This window comes from Hordeum vulgare, chromosome 5H, assembly GCF_904849725.1.
Source record: "Hordeum vulgare subsp. vulgare chromosome 5H, MorexV3_pseudomolecules_assembly, whole genome shotgun sequence".
NCBI classification, from domain to species: Eukaryota; Viridiplantae; Streptophyta; class Magnoliopsida; order Poales; family Poaceae; genus Hordeum; species Hordeum vulgare.
This window is the reverse complement of record NC_058522.1, coordinates 144,307,266-144,323,911: the sequence shown is the minus strand read 5'-3', so window position 1 is coordinate 144,323,911 and position 16,646 is coordinate 144,307,266.

Below are 16,646 nucleotides of genomic sequence, written 5' to 3'. Positions count from 1 at the left end.
ATCCAGGAGCAAGAGAAGCGAACTAGGCTTTAGCGTCATCCTTTAGAGAGAAAGGAAATAGCTTAAGAATATAGTAGTGGCGGATCTTCTCCTCACTAGTGAAAAGGGTAGCTATATCGTGTAGTTTGGTAAGATGGGCTACGACCGTCTCAGACTCATAACCGTGGAAAGGATCAGATTCGACTAGAGAGATTATCTCAGGATCGACAGAGAATTCATAATCCTTATCGGTGATAAAGATAGGTGAAGTGGCAAACTTCGGGTCGTATTTCATCATAGCTTTCAGAGATTTTTCTTTCCACTTGAGAAGTAATTTCTCAGCGTCATAGGCATCCTTACACGCAAGAAAATCCTCAGCTATCTCTCCCTCCATAACGTAACCCTCAGGTATATCAGGCAATTCATATCTAGGAGGGCTAGATCTAGCAGGAGCAAAAGCAGGTTCTATCTCAATAGTATCGGCAGTTTCAGAAGCATCACGAGCATTGGTAGTAACTCTAGCAATATGAGCATCCAGGAACACCCCTAGTGGCACATCAGGCAAAGTAGTATCTCTAGCAGTATCAAGCATAGCATCATCAGGCAAAATAGCATCTCTAACATCATCAGGCAAAGCAGTATCAGGCATAGCATCTCTAGCAGTATCGGGCATAGCATCTCTAAAAGTATCAGGCATAGCATCTCTAGCATTATCACGCATAGTAGCATCATAAGCATCATCAAGCACAGGCGACATATCAAGATCTCTAGCAGGAGGTGATGTCGCAAACTTACTCATAACTGAAGGTGAATCAAGTGCACAGCTAGATGGCAGTTCCTTACCTCCCCTCGTAGTTGAGGACAAGACTTTGGTTTTCGGATCCTTCCGATTCTTCATAGTGATCAGCAGATATAAATCCCAAGTGACTCAGAGAACATAGCAATCCCTCCCCGGCAACGGCACGAGAAAAATGCTGCTAACGGTAGTCCCCGGCAACGACACTAGAAGAATGTTGTTGACGTGTCCCTGGCTTGATGCCTTCGCGACAACAGAGCCAGAACTGCTCCCAGTTGCTCAACAATTAGCAATTGTCTTGCAATGGCCCACCAGCGCGTGGGTTCGCGGCAGTTTTTTAGGGTAGAGTATTCAACCCAAATTTGTTGGTTCGCCAGGCAGGAAGTGAGAGGATACTCTCGAGTATTAGCAGCTGAATGTGTCAGATTCAACCACACCTGAAAGATTAGTATCTGCAAGCAAAGTATCAGCAGCAAAGTAGTATGATAACAACGGTGTCAGAAACGATCTATTGACGGCAGACTATTCCTAACTGTTGTATCAATGGCGCCAGAAGTTGCCTGTGGATGGGAAATATTGTTTCCCGTCAACGTCGTCCGAACAAGTATTGTAGCAGGTAGCAGCAGTGTAACGAGTAACAGCAGTAGACAGGAACAGCTATAGTGACAGAAGTAGCAAGTAACAAAAGTAGCAAGTAACAGCAGCAGTGGGACAAACTTGTAGGCAATGGGTCGGTGATTCGTTTGGATGACATTCATCATGCAACAGTTATAACACGGAGAGATCTGTGGCTAGCTCCCGTTCGTCAATGTGAACTAGGCATGCATTCCGTGTCTAGTCATCTGTGCTTAGGGAAAAGAACTTGCATGACATCTATTGTCCATCCCTCTCGTGGCAGCGGGGTCCAAAAGGATACTACAGGATATTAAGGTTCTCCTTTTAATAAAGAACCGGAACAACGCATTAGCACTTGGTGAACACATGAACTCCTCAAACTATGGTCATCACCGGGAGTGGTTCCGGTTATAGTCACTCCGGGGTTGCCGGGTCATAACACATAGTAGGTAACTACAACTTACAAGATCGGATCTAAAACATACATATATTGGTGACAACATAATAATTTCATATCTGAAATCATGGCACTCGGGCCCTAGTGACAAGCATTAAGCATGGCAAAGTAGTAGCAACATCAATCTCAGAACATAGTGGATACTAGGGATCAATCCCCGTCAAAACTAACTCGATTACATGATAGATCTCATCCTACTCATCACCCCCCAGCGAGCCTACGGATAGATTACTCACGAACGATGAAGAGCTTCATGGAATTGGAGAGGGAAGAAGGTTGATGATGACGATGGTGACGATTTCCCCTCTCCGGAGCCCAAAACGGACTCCAGATCTGTCCTCCAGATGAAGAACAGGATGTGGCGGCGCCTCCGTATCGCAAACGCGATGAAATCTTCTCTCCTGATTTTTTTGGGCGAAAGTGAATTTGTAGAGCTGGAGTTGGGGGCAGCAGACCCACGTGGTCCCCACAAGCTTGGTTGCCGCGGCCAGGGGGGCCGCGGCAACAGGGCTTGTGGCCCACTGGCCCACCCCTCCGGTGGATCTTTGCGCAGGTATTTTTCATATTTTCCAGAAAAATTCTTCGTAAATTTTCAGGACGTTCCGAGAACTTCCATTTCTCCACAAAAACAACACCATGGCAATTCTGCTGAAAACAGCGTTAGTCCGGGTTAGTTCCATTCAAATCATGCAAATTAGAGTCCAAAACAAGGAAAACAGAGTTTGGAAAAGTAGATACGATGGAGGCATATGAGGGGACAATAGGAGAAGAAAGAGGAAAAATGAAAGGAAGGAAGAAGAAGAACAAGAGAAGAAGAAGAAGATAAGAAGAAGGGGAAGAAGGAGGAGAAGAAGGAGAAGGAGCTCCTCCTTCTCCTTCTTCTTCCTCCTTCTTCCTCCTTCTCCTTCTCCTTCTTCTTTTCTTCTTCTTCTCCTATTCCTTCTCCTTCTCCTCCTCCTCCTCCTCCTTGTCATTCTTCTTTTACTTCTTCTTCTCTTCTTGCTTCTTCTCTTTCTCTTCTTCTACGTAGCTTAGACTCATCCAAGAAAGACTAAATTGGCTAATTATCCTACAAAATGACATAATTATCTTAGTTAGCTCCTAAATGACCTATTTAATAAAAAATGACCTATAGTTAGCTAAGTACTCTCCTAAATGACATAATAAGGCTTACGTAGCTGCAAGATGACCTATTCCCCTAAGTTAGGTATTAAATGGCCTATAATTAGCCTAGCAAGATCCAAAATGGCGTAATAAGCATAGTTTGCTCCGAAATGACCTATTTTACCCAACTTAGCTCGAAACGACCTATAGTTAGCTAGGCTTCCACCTAAATGACATAATTAGCTTAGTTAGCTCCAAAATGGTCTATTTAATAAAACATGACCTATATTTAGCTAATTATCCTCAAAATGACATAATTAGCTCCAAAAAGGCATTCTTAGTTAATTTAGCCCGAAGAAGGGGACAATAGGAGAAGAAATAGGAAAAATGAAAGGAAGGAAGAAGAAGAAGAAGAGAAGAAGAAGAAGAGAAGAAGAAGGAGAAGAAGGAGAAGAAGGAGGAGAAGAAGGAGAAGGAGCTCCTCCTTCTCCTTCTTCTTCCTCCTTCTTCCTCCTTCTCCTTCTCCTTCTTTCCTTCTTCTTCTCCTCTTCCTTCTCCTTCTCCTCCTCCTCCTCCTCCTCCTCCTTCTTCTTTTACTTCTTCTTCTCTTCTTGCTTCTTCTCTTTCTCTTATTCTACGTAGCTTAGACTCATCGAAGAAAGACTAAATTGGCTAATTATCCTACAAAATGACATAATTAGCTTAGTTAGCTCCTAAATGACCTATTTAATAAAAAAGTGACCTATAGTTAGCTAAGTTCTCTCCTAAATGACATAATAAGGCTTACGTAGCTGCAAGATGACCTATTCCCCGTGACTTAGGTATTAAATGGCCTATAATTAGCCTAGCTAGATGCAAAATGGCTTAATAAGCATAGTTTGCTCCGGAATGACCTATTTTACCCAAGTTAGCTCCCAAACGACCTATAGTTAGCTAGGCTTCCACCTAAATGGCATAATTAGCTTAGTTAGCTCCAAAATGGTCTATTTAATAAAACATGACCTATACTTAGCTAATTATCCTCGAAATGACATAATTAGCTCCAAAAAGGCATTCTTAGCTAATTTAGCCCGAAGAAGGGGACAATAGGAGAAGAAAGAGGAAAAATGAAAGGAAGGAAGAAGAAGAAGAAGAGAAGAATAAGGAGAAGGAGGAAGAAGAAGGAGAAGGAGGAAGAAGAAGGAGAAGGAGAAGTAGGAGAGAAGCTCCTTCTCCTTCTTATCCTCCTTCTTCTCCTTCTTCTTGTCCTTCTTCTTTTCTTCTTCTTCTCCTTCTCCTCCTCCTTCTCCTCCTCCTTCTCCTCCTCCTCCTTCTTCTTCTTCTTTTTCTTCTCCTTCTTCTTCTCATCTTGCTACTTCTCTTTCTTCTTCTACGTAGGTTATTTTCCCCAACAAAGACATACTTAGCTAATTATCCTCCGAAATGACATAATTAGCATAGTTAGGTAAAAACATCATCAGAACCTTGGTTAGCTCATTAAAATGACTACTTTAGCTCCAAAATGACATAATAAGGTCAAAATGGATTAATAATCATAGTTGGCTACAAAATGACATATTTTATCCAAGTTAGCTCTAGAATGACCTATACTTAGCTAAGTTCTCTCCTAAATGACATAATAAGGCTATGTAGCTCCAAGATGACCTATTCCACCTAACTTAGCTATTAAATGGCCTATACTTAGCTAATTTCTCTCTGAAATAACCTATATACTTCTTCATCTACTATTATTCTTCTAACTTTCTTATTTGTCATTTTGCAGATTACATTCACTTCACGGGAAGCTTGGATTATATTGATGGAATGCTTGAAGATGATTTCTTGTAGCATGGCTTCACGGAAGCTTGTATTGAAACTATTGTAGTATATGGATATATATGAAACTTTGTATGCATGTGGATGAAACTGGTGTAATATATGGTTTGGTACGGATGGAACTTGCATAATATGTATGTACTATGGATGAAAGTTATTTTAATATGGTTATGAGTACGGAAAGAAATTTATTTATGTCAAATATATATATATCCTGATTATTGTGAAAAAATTTGGATATAATAAGAAATAAAATAAAAAGGGGTTGGTTCCCCCCTTTGTCGTCTGCCCCCACATGGCAAAGGGGGGATGGCAGACGGCAAAGAGGGGAGAGAGGGGGGGATGGCAGACGGCAAAGAGGGGAGAGAGGGGGGGCTGGTTCCCCCCTTTGCCGTCTGCCCCCACATGGCAAAGGGGGAACCAGCCCCCTCTCTCTCCCCTCTTTGCCATCTACCCCCACATGGCAAAGGGGGGATGGCAGACGGCAAACAGGGGAGAGAGAGGGGGCTGGTTCCCCCCTTTGTCGTCTGCCCCCACATGGCAAAGGGGGGATGGCAGATAGCAAAGAGAGGAGGCATGCCGTTAACACTTAACGGGGTCGTTGGTGTATGTGTCCTCCCATTTAATTTGCCGTCTTCCCCCTCATGGCAAAGATTCTTTGCCATCCACTTTAAAAAAGCAGACGGCAAAGAACCTCTTCACCGTATTTTTTGCCGTCTACTTTGCCGTCTGCTGACCGAAGGCAAAGCCTTTGCCGTCAATGGTTCCCCCCTTTGTCGTCCGCCATGGCAGACGACAAATTTCTGAATTTCAGTAGTGTTAGGTCAGAAATGGCATCAGGACCTTGGTTAGCTCATAAATGTCATATACTTAGCTTATCTTCCTCCAAAATGACATAATTAGCTTAGTTAAGAACCTTGGTTAGCTCGTAAATGTCATATACTTAGCTTATCTTCCACCAAAATGACATAATTAGCTTAGTTAGGTCATAAATGGCATAATAACCTTGGTTAGCTCATAAATGTCATATCCTTAGCTTGTTTTCCTGTAAAATGACATAATCAGCTTAGTTAGGTCAAAAATGGCATAATAACCTTGTTTGCTCATAAATGTCATATACTTAGCTTATTTTTCCTCCAAAATGACATAATAAGCTGAAAATGGCATGAAAAGAAAAAGAAAGAATAGAAGAGGAAAGAGGAGAAAAAGAAAGAATATAAGAAGAAGAATTAGCTTCTTCTTCCTTTCTTCGTATTATTTTCCTTCTCTTTCTTCTTCTTCTTCTTCTAGTCGTCTTCTTCTTCTTGTTCTTCTTCTTCTTCTAGTCTTCTTCTTCTGTTGTTGCTACTTCTACTTCTTCATCTTGTTCATCATCATCATCATATTCTTCTTCATCATCATCATCTTCATCATCATCTTCTTCTTCTTCTTCTTCTCCTCCTTCCCCTTCTCCTTCTTCTTCTTCTTCTTCTTCTTCTTCTCCTCCTCCTCCTTCTTCTTCTGCTTCTTCTTCTTCTGCTTCTTCTTCTTCTCCTTCTCCATCTTCTTCTTCTCCTTCTTCTTCTTCTCCTTCTTCTTCTTCTCCACCTCCTCCTCCTTCTTCTTCTTCTTAGCTAATTATCCTCCAAAATGACATAATTAGCTTATGTATTTCATTTATGACATAATTAGCTTAGTTAGGTCACAAATGGCATAAGAACCTTGGTTAGCTCATAAATGTCATATACTTAGCTTATCTTCCCCCCAAAATGACATAATTAGCTTAGTTAGGTCGCAAATGGCATAATAACCTTGGTTAGCTCATAAATGTCATATACTTAGCTTGTTTTCCTATAGAATGACATAATTAGCTTAGTTAGGTCAAAATGGCATAATAACCTTGGTTAGCTCATAAATGTCATATACTTAGCTTATTTTCCTCCAAAATGACATAATAAGCTGAAAATGGCATCAAAAGAAAAAGAAATAATAGAAGAGGGAAGAGGAGAAAAAAGGAATATAATAAGAAGAATGAGATTCTTCTTTCTTTCTTATTATTATTTTCCTTCTCTTTCTTCTTCTTCTTCTTCTTCCTATAGTCGTCTTCTTCTTCTCCTTCTAACTTTCTTATTCTCATTTTTCAGATTTGATTCACTTCATGGAAGCTGGCTTTGATGGGCTGCTACTGTTTTCTTTTTGTTTCAATTTGCATGGATGAACAGTGTGATGTTTGAAACTATGTGTATATATGGATGAACAATGTGAAGCTAGCCTATTTTTGTCTTGCTCAATATTTTCACGATGATGTTGGATACATGGCCTATGCTTCTTCTATGATGTTTGAAACTACATATGATGTTTGAAATTATATATATCATAAAAGTATTCTGAAAATGCAGGGAAATAACTGAAAATAAACAAAAAAGTGCCAACACAAGCATTTTGTCGTTCGCCAGCGGGCAGCGAAGTGCTAGCCGATGGCAAAGTGCCAGCTGATGGCAAAGTGCCATGTGGCAGCTACCTATGCAACTTTGGAGCAGCAGGTCTGACCCATATGTTCACTTTGTCGTCAGCTAGATCAAGGCTGATGGCAGAGGGGCCCTCAGGCACGCGGCAAAGAGGCACTCAGGCAAACGGCAAACGTACTCCCAGGCACACAACAAAGGACACGGCAAGCGCCGGCTAGCGGAGCTAGTGGTGACGTCAGCTGGCACACGACAAAGGTTGTCGCCAGCTCGCAGATGGCAAAGGCTCTGTTAGCCATTTGACAGAGCAGATTCCTGTCCTCTATCGTCTAGCACCTTTGTCATCTGTGGGCCTAGGCAGACCGACGGGAAAAATCTTTGTCATTGCTACCAGCCAGCAGACGAGAAACAAAGCCTTTGATGTGACTTTCAGTGCCGGAAATTTTGTCGTCGGCCGGTGGACGACAAAGATCTTTGACGTTAGTGGAGGGGACCTTTGCCGTCTGCTATGGTGGACGGCAAATAAGCAGATTCCTGTAGTGCCACGACCTCCAGCGTCCGGGCCAGAGGGGCTGACCAGCTGGGCTACAGCATGCCTTATGGTATGAAGGAGGCTCTAGACTTAATAGACAACCGAAGGTCATATCTCTCCTACCTCGCAGAACTCCGACACAGAAGACAGATTCCAGTGACTGACGGGCGTCGACGAGTCCAGAAGAGCACCGTCATGGGTGCGGAAACCTATGAGGGTGCGCGCGTGTGAGGAGGGGCTGCGAGGTGCAAAAGAATGTGGGGCGTTCAAGCCCTTTCTCTGCTCAGCCATGTGGAAGGCGAACGGGGCAGTGATGCTCGGGATGCAGAGCACCGTCGAGCCTATAGGAATGGGGTAGTGGATGCAGTTGAAAGGCATGCATGCGCGGCTCACCAACGAGTTGTTGCATGCGCAAGGCACGACGGGGCACAACAAAAAAATACTGACCACGTTGGAGCACCAAGAGCACAAAACGGCAACGACACTACGACAAGCACGGGAAGAAAATCTTCATAACAAAATGGCAGCGAGAAGGCGCATCTCACCTAGTGTTTGTAGGATATGAAGGTGTGGCCAGATATGCGATGGAGTTGTCGCAAATACCGGTGGAAGTCCAGGGCTTCACTGATCCGAGTAGGAGAAGAGGAAGAGGCCAAGGGTGACGGAGAACTTGGCCTTGGCAATGCGAGATTCATCAAGGAAGAAGAGGGTGTCACAAGAGATCCTTCCCGCATCACTAGAATGCCGGACGCGCGATGAAGAGGTCACCCCGAGCTCAAGCGTGAGCTCGGCCGGAGCATGGCGGGTAGGGCTACGACAAGCACTTGAATGAGACTTACCTGCGGCGGCGGACAGAGGAGAGGGCAGAAATTGGTTGAGAGAGGTAGGGTCTGGGCTAGGACACCTTTTATAGGACGATCAGACAAGCTCCAGCCATCAAATCACCGAGTGGTCGGCGTGGCTCTTTTGACAGAATCCGTACACGAGAACAACGATGCTCATGTATTCATGGGATGGGGCTACGCTGAGGTGGGCTGCAGTCCAGGGGCTAGCTGGGCCAAGGAGAAGCCTAGGTGTTCTGTTGCTGGCTATGAGGGAGGGAGAAGCCCGGGGTGGATGGCCTCTCCCCCCCCCCCCAGAAAACCTTTGTTTTTTTAGTTTAAGACGGAGTTCAAAATTCTCCTCACACAAATAGGGAAGGTTTTGAAAATAATAAAAACATGATTTGCACTCAAAAATAGACCCTATTTAATAAAATTGGTTTGGCAATTTTTAGGGACAGAAAATAAATGCTTGTTTATTACCATTTCAAATTATTTTGCAATTTGTGCCAAGTACGTGACCATGATGTTAGTAGGATTGGCACATACATGGTTGAAAAAACTTGCCCAGAATTCAATAAATAGCTGGGAAGAGTTGAAGGAACTCTTCATCAAAAAAATCAAGGTACATGCAAACGTCCAATGATTATAGTTTACTTACATCATTGTATTCAATAGAGGATGAGTCTACCCATCATTGGACTCGTCGGGTCATACAGATCATTCACTCTTCAGACAGTGTAACACCTGCCCAGTATGTTTTGATTTTGGAAAAGAATTTCCACTTCCAGACTCTTGTCCTGAAGCTTGGGCGCCTCAAGCGAATGTTTCAAGATATTGGAGACCTCATGGATGTCCTTCCTAGTTACGCTCAGTCGGACAACACTAAAGATCCCGGTTCAGATGATGATAAATATGGGAAAGGAAAGAAACATGATAATAATAAGGGTCATTAGCAACATAGCCCGGGACACAACAGGAATCATAATAATGAAGGAAATGGTGGAAAGCACAAGCATCCTAATGGCGGGTCAGATTTTGTTACTAACACCAATACTAGTTTTAAGAATCAGCGATGGAACAATAACTCTGGCAAAGCTTGCAATGCGAACAAGAGTCGTAACTATGAAGAAGCACTTAAAGCCCCTCGACCAAAACATAGTTTCCCACATAAGTCGGGCACTCGCTCATGGGAGAACTGTTATATCATGCAGGAATTCTGCAACCAAGTGTATCGGAGTTACCATAGTTTTGGAAATGGTGGAAATCCGGGTCATCCTGGGATCAGCGGGTCGGGTGTCGACTCATTTGGTGGTTTTTCAGGTCAAGGTTTCCAAGGATCGGGCAGCTCAGGAGCTGGGTTTCAGAATCACGGCAACAACAGTGGTGGTCATAAACGTTCTAGGAAGGGAAATCATGAGCATAATGATTAATCCATATTTGAGAGCAATCCAAAGGAGTTGAATGCTGGATAATATCATGCTTTCACCACCAGCACTTGCACACGCGTTCTCAAGCTTCAACATAGAGCCATTAATATGGTCGAGACAGCTCTTCCGACGTATTTAAACTAGTGTGAGTACCCAATCACTTGGAGTACACAGGATCATCCTCCCCGGGTTGACAACCCATGTAGTCTTGCCTTAGTAATGGCACCTCAAGTTGGTGGTTATACGCTCACAAAAGTACTCATGGACGGGGGCAGCAGTATCAACACCTTCTATTATGACATGTTCCGACGGATGAATCTTTTTGAGAAAAAGTTGTAGTCTTCTACCATGGTTTTCCATGGAATCATGCCCGGCAATTCAACATATCCAATTGGGTGAATCACTCTCAATGTTGCTTTCGGTACGTAATTTAACTATCGATGCGAGTCTATAACCTTTGAGTTGGCCAAAATCAAGAGCCCTTGTCATGCCCTCTTTGTATGGTCGGGTTATGCAGGCTTCATGGCACGATCTTGTTATGTCTATCTCAAGCTCAAGATGACTGGGTCAAATGGAACAATTACTGTTGATGGAAGTCAGAAAATTGCTCAGGAATGCCAGGAAGGAGATGCAGCTTACACTTAGTCAGCTTGTGCAGCACAAGAGTTGAAGTTTTACACAGCTAATGTTAACCCGACGGACATGACCTCCCTCAAGAAGCCTGCTACAGCAACAGAAGTCCTTCCCTGGCGCTTAGGAATTCTTCTTGTCACTTCTCTGGTTTGCGTCGGTTTTTTCCTTGAAGAGGAAAGGGTGTATTTCCCACAGTTTGAGAACCAAGGTATCGATCCAGAAGGAGGGCCTCGTCAAGTCCAAAGTACCTGCGCAAACACAAACAAGCTTGCACCCAACGCTTCAAAGGGGTTGTCAATCCCTTCAAGATTGTTTGCAAAGTGAGATCTGAAGGCGGAAAGTGCAACGGAATAAAAAGTGTAAGGCTGAAAATATGGTGTGGAGTAGACCCTCGGGGCCATAGTGTTCACTAGAGGCTTCTCTCATAATAGCAAATATCACGGTGGGTGAACAAATTACTGTGGAGCAATTGATAGAACCGCGCAAAGTCATGACGATATCTAAGGCAATGATCATGCATATAGGCATCACGTCCGAGACAAGTAGACCGATACTTTCTGCATCTACTACTATTACTCCACACATCGACTGCTATCCAGCATACATCTAGTGTATTGAGTTCATGACAAACAGAGTAACGCTTTAAGCAAGATGACATGATGTAGAGGGATAATCTCAAACCAATGATGAAAATCCCATCTTTTTACCCTTGATGGAAACAACACGATGCGTGCCTGGCTACCCCTTCTGTCACTAGGTGAGGTCATCGCACGGTATGAACCCAAAACCAAGCACTTCTCCCATTACAAGAATCATAGATCTGGTTCGCCAAACAAAACCCACAACTTGAAGAGAATTACAAGGATATGAAATCATGCATAAGAGAGATCGGAAGAAACTCAAATAAGATTCATAGATAATCTGATCATAAAACCACAATTCATCGAATCTCGATAAACACACCGCAAAAGAAGATTACATCGGATAGATCTCCATGAAGATCTTGGAGAACTTTGTATTGAAGATCCAAGAGAGAGAAGAAGCCATCTAGTTACTAGCTATGGACCCGTAGGTCTATGGTGAACTACTCACGCATCATCGGAAAGGTCATGGTGTTGATGAAGAAGCCCTCTGTGTCTGAATCCACCCTCCGGCAGGGCACCAGGACGTGCCCTAGATGGGATCTTGCGGAGACAGAAGCTTGCGGCGGCGGAAAAGCGATTGCGACGATGTATTGATTTTTTTTGGGACTATTTGGGAATATATAGGCACAAGATCTAGGTCAGGGGACCTCCAGGGGGCCCACAAGCCTGGATGGCACCCCCCTGGACGCGGGGTGGGGGATTGTGGGGCCCCTGGGGCTCTTCTCGCTTGGCTCCCAAGTTCTCTGATCTTCTTCCGTTCCAAAAAAAATCTTTTCAGGGATTTTCTTCCGTTTGGATTCCGTTTCAAAATCTCCTTCGAAAGGGGCCAAAAACATGGAAAAAACAGGAACTGACACTTGGCACTGACTTAACAAGCTAGTCCTAGAAAATAAATAAAAAGCATGCAAAACATCCTAAGTTTGACAAGATAATAGCATGAAAACAACATAAATTATAGATACGTTGGAGACGTATCAAGCATCCCCAAGCTTAACTCCTCCTCGTCCTCGAGTAGGGAAGTGATAAAGAACTAATTTTTGATGTGGAATGCTACCTAGCATAGTTTTCCTTTGCAACTTCTTTCACGTGGCATGAATGTTCAGATCCGTAAGATTCAAAATAATAGTTTGCTATTGACATGAGAACAGTAATACTTCAAGCAAACTAGCAAAGTAATCATGAACTTTCAAAATAACAAGGCCAAAGAAAGTTATCCCTACAAAATCATATAGTCTGACTATGCTCCATCATCCTCACACAAGTAATTGTTTTCACACTCTTACTTTCTCAAACCTTTTATAACTATCACGCAATACATGAGCGTGAGGCATGGATATAGCACTATAGGTGGAATAGAGTGTGGTGGTGGTTGTGAGACAAAAAGGAGCATATGGTCACACTGACTCGGCGTATCAACAGGCTATGAAGATGCCCATTAATAGATATCAATGTGAATGAGTAGGGATTGCCATACAAGAGATGCACAGAGCTATAAGTATGTGAAAGCTTAAGAGGAAAACTAGTGGGTCTGCATCCAACTTGCTTGCTCACGAAGACCTAGGGCAATTTTGAGGAAGCCCATCATTGGAATATACAAGCCAAGTCATAAAACAAAGATTCCCACTAGCATATGGTAGTGACAAAGAAAGAAGCTCTCAATCATGAAGAACATGGTGCTATCATGAAGCACAAGTGTGAAAAGGATAGTAGCATTGTCCCTTCTCTCTTTTTCTCTCATTTTTTTATTTGGGCTCTTAGGCCTCTTTTTTCTTTTCTTTTCTCTTTTTTTTTGTTTTTGGGCTCTTTGGCCTCTTCTTTTTTTTATTTCCTCACATGGGACAATGCTCTAATAATGATGATCATCACACTTTTATTTACTCACATCTCAAAGATCACAATGATGATGACTCCATAGGAAATGCCTCCGACAGTGTACCAGGATGTGCAACGATCTAGCATGGCGTATGACGTTGAAACATCTCGCTAGCTATCTTACGATCATGCAATGGAAATATGAGAGTGACAGCACAAGTCATGAGACGGAACAGTGGGAGTTGCATGGCAATAGATCTCAGAATGGCTATGACAATGCCATAGTAGGTAGGTATGGTGGCTGTTTTGAGGAAGGAATTTGGTGGGTTTGTGCACCGGCGAGAATTGCGCGGCACTAGAGAGGCTAGCAATGGTGGAAGGTGAAAGTGCATATATACCATGGAGTCACATTAGTCATGAAGAACTCACATACTTATTGCAAAAGTTTTTATAGGTAATCAAAACAAAGTGCTAAACGCATACTCCGAGGGGAAGGGTTGGTAGGTGTAAACCATCGCGCGATCCCGACCTCAACACAAAGGATGACAATCAATAGATCAATTATCCTCTGACTTCCTAACATAGCGGTTCACCATACGTGCATGCTACGGGAATCACTAACTTCAACACAATTATTTCTAGATTCACAACACCCTACTAACATAACTCTTAGTATTACCGAATCCACGTCTCAAAACTAATTGAGAGGAATCAAAACTTCTCTTTCTACTCAATGCACATGAAGATGGCGGTTTTTGCATCCTCTTTGGGAACCTATCACATTTGGGACTACTTTCATAGCATAAGCCAACTACCAAATCACGCACTGTCATGCTCTAAAGATATAAGTGAAGCACAAGAGCAAAAGTATCTAGCTCAAAAGATATAAGTGAAGCACTATGAGCAAAAGTATCTAGCTCAAAAGAAATAAGTGACGCACTATGAGCATTCTATCAAAATCACGATGAGTGCATGTCTCTCTCTCTCAAAAAGGTGTTCAGCAAGGACAGTTGTGACACAACAAAAAGAAAATACTCCTAACATACAAGACGCTCCAAGCAAAACATATATCATGTGGTGAATAAAAATATAGCTCCAAGTAATGTTACCGATGGATTGAAGACGAAAGAGGGGATGCCTTCCCGGGGCATCCCCGAGCTTAGGCTTTTTGGTGTCCTTGAATTTGGCTTGGGATGCCTTGGGCATCCCCAAGCTTGACCGCTTTCCACTCCTTATCTCTTTGTCCATGAGAACGTCACCCAAAACATGAAAACTTCACAACACAAAACTTAAACAGAAACTTGTGATAACATTAGTACAAGAAAACAAACTACCACTTCTTTTGGTACTGTAGCAAACTTGAATTCCATATATATTGATGATGGGCTACTGTATTCTCACTTTTCCATGGCTAGTACCCCCCTCCCCCGATACTAACCATAGTTTCATCAAAACAAGCAACCAACTCAACAAAAACAGAATTTGTCAATAACAGACCAGTCTGTAGAAATCTGTATACTTCGTATACTTCTGGTACCTCAAAAAATCTGGAAAATTACGATGGTCTGGGAAAAAGCATATCAATCAGGATCAAAAAGAATCAATTCGAAAGCTCTTTCTATATAAAAATGAAAAATCATCTCGTGAGCGAAAAGTTTCTGTCTTTTTCCAGCAGGATCAAACAACCATTACCAAGACTAGTCATAAAGGTTTTGCTTAGCTCAAACACAAAAAGAAACACAAAAAACACAATCACAACAGAATTATGAAAGTGTGGACGCAAGAAAACAGAAAGAAAAAGAAAAATTCATTGGTTTGCCTCCCAACAAGCGCTATTGTTTAACGCCCTTAGCTAGGCATAGGAGCGATAGAATCACGTATCGTCGTCTTTGGTGCTCAAACCATAAGTGGCCCTCATCATGGATTCATAAGGCAATCTTATTTTCTTTCTAGGAAAGTGTTCCATGCCCTTCCTTAAAGGAAATTGTAATCTAATATTCCCTTCCTTCATATCGATGATAGCACCAATAGTCCTTAGGAAAGGTCTACCAAGAATAATAGGGCATGTAGGATTGCAATCAATGTCAAACACAATGAAATCCACGGGTACATAGTTCATATTTTCAATAATAAGAACATCATTGATCCTTCCCATGGGTTTCTTGATAGTAGAATCAGCAAGATGCAAATTAAGAGAACACTCTTCAATCTCATTAAAACCTAGAACATCACATAAAGACTTTGGAATCGCAGAAACACTAGCACCCAAATCACACAAAGCATTGCACTCATAGTTTTTGATTTTGATTTTGATGGTAGGTTCCCACTCATCATGAAGCTTTCTAGGGATAGAGACTTCCAATTCAAGTTTCTCTTCAAGAGCTTTTATCATAGCTTCGACGATATGATCGGTAAAGGCTTTGTTTTGGCTATAAGCGTGTGGAGAGTTCAACATGGATTGCATCAAAGAAACGAATTCAATCAAGGAGCAACTATAATAATTGAATTCCTTGAAATCCACGGTAGTAATTTCATTACTACTCAAAGTTTTAACGTCTTCTACTCCACTTTTAATGCTTTTAGCATCAAGATAGATGGACTCCGAATCCTTGGGGCACTTTTCAACCAAAGTGGATTCATATACAGCCCCATAATCATTAGGTTTGACACAATAAAACAAAGATTCAATGGGATTCACACCAAGCACTTTAGGATCTTCGTGATTCTCATCACGAGAACACGCCTTTTTAAGCCATTCATGTCTAGCATGAATTTGGGCGGGTCTTTCTTGGCTCTCTATCATGGAAACACACATAGCTTTCAAAGTTTCATCCATGTTGATTTTAGGAGGAGCACATCTAACTTTCAAAGCATCAACATCACAAGAAATCCTATCAACGCTCTTAGCCAAATCGTCAATTTTAGGTAGTTTTTCCTCTATGGACGCATTGAAAAAAATTTGAGAGTTGATGAACTCTTTGATATTACTCTCTAGATCAGAGGGTAATCTATTGTAATTTCCATGAGTATTGTTGTAGGAGTTGCCAAAGTTATTAGAGGAGTTACTAGGAAAAGGCCTAGGAACATAGTTTCCTCTAAAAGCGTTGTTGTTGCCAAAGTTATTCCTACTAACAAAATTAACGTCCAAGCTAGCGTTGCTACTCTCAATCAAAGAAGACAAAGGCATATCATTAGGATCCAAAGGAGCACTTCTACTAGCAACCAAATTCATTAACTCATCCATCTTAGCACTCAACAAGTTAATTTCTTCTATAGCGTGTACCTTCTTACTAGTAGGTGACCTTTCAGTGTGCCATTGAGAGTAGTTCGTCATGATGTTGTCTAAGAGCTTTGTGGCTTCTCCTAACGTGATTTCCATGAACGTTCCACCTGAGGCGGAGTCCAAGATATTTCTGCAAGCGAAATTCAAGCTAGCGTAAAAGATTTGGATAATCGTCCAAAGACTCAAGCCATGAGCGGGACAATTTCTAATCATTAATTTCATTCTCTCCCAAGCTTGTGCAACATGTTCATGATCAAGTTGCTTGAAATTCATGATATCAT